The sequence below is a fragment of the Schistocerca serialis genome, chromosome 4 (assembly GCF_023864345.2).
Source record: "Schistocerca serialis cubense isolate TAMUIC-IGC-003099 chromosome 4, iqSchSeri2.2, whole genome shotgun sequence".
Taxonomy (NCBI): domain Eukaryota; kingdom Metazoa; phylum Arthropoda; class Insecta; order Orthoptera; family Acrididae; genus Schistocerca; species Schistocerca serialis.
The window spans coordinates 706,654,378-706,655,561 of record NC_064641.1 but is presented as its reverse complement, the minus strand read 5'-3'; positions in this window follow the sequence as shown (position 1 = coordinate 706,655,561).

Genomic DNA, 1,184 nt, shown 5'->3' with positions numbered 1-1,184 from the left:
CCCATCTACACGGAGTGAAATGATCCTTGCTGATGACGGCTTACCCGGGAACGATACCACGGCCACACCACCGACATCGCCTTTGAGGTCGCCGACGCAGTCACCCTCGCAGTCTCCGAAGAAATCTAAAAAGAACAAGGAAAGACGGCTCGCACACCAAGCGGCGGAGAGTTTGGCTCCGGCAGTGCGGGACAGTTTGCGAAAAAATGGTCGAAAGTGACCGAGATAAGAACGACATTGCGATGGAACAAGACCAGGATACGGCGACGTGATAACACGCATGGAAGACGATGACAGCGCACGAGGCGCAGGCGGAACTCAGCACGGACATGCCAACCCTGACAGTCGCTCTGACTGGGCAGACGACATCAGGGAACAGACGGACCAGGAAATACAAGAACACGATGCGGACACTAAACGTACGGACGACACTGCTCACGGATATTTGAGTACTTGACCAGTAACGATGGGAGTCGAATTGTTTCTACCTGTTTCACTCCCTCAAATTCCTAAATGACACTGGAACAAATATATAATGTCATTACGCTTAAGATAAACAGGATCCAGAATGAAACTAAGGTGTATGCTTTAAAAGAATTTTTATATGTTAGATACGGATGTTGCTCTCCTACAGGAAGTTACTATTAAGAACTTGCATGCTCCCGGTTTTCAGGCGATTTTAAATATAGCCGAAGAAAATGTGTGTGGTACAGCAATTTTAGTGAAAGATGGTATAGAGGCCAAAGATGTTGCTTATTTAGAATCTGGACGAGGCATTTGTTGCAGGATTTTTAATACTGCAATCAATCAATGTATATGTTCCGTCTGGTAACAATCTCAGAGCAGAAAGGGCCACGTTTCTTAAAATTGATATTGTGTATTTGCTTAAGGCCAATCCCGTAGAGGTTTTAATTGGTGGAGGCTGGAATTGTGTCCTGCACAGAAAGGATCAGTTCCCAAATTTCAACTTCTCCAAGGATCTTATGGACTCGTTACCAATATGGGGTGGAAAGATGATTGGGAAATATGGTATCCCTCTTTTGTGACATATACACATTTTACTGCTACGTCGCAAAGCAGGATCGACAGAACTTATTTACTAAAAATTTAACTAACAAAACTAGTGCCATTGAAACGCGTTTTCCGATCATATAGCAGTGAAATGTAACGAAGCAGAAAACGTA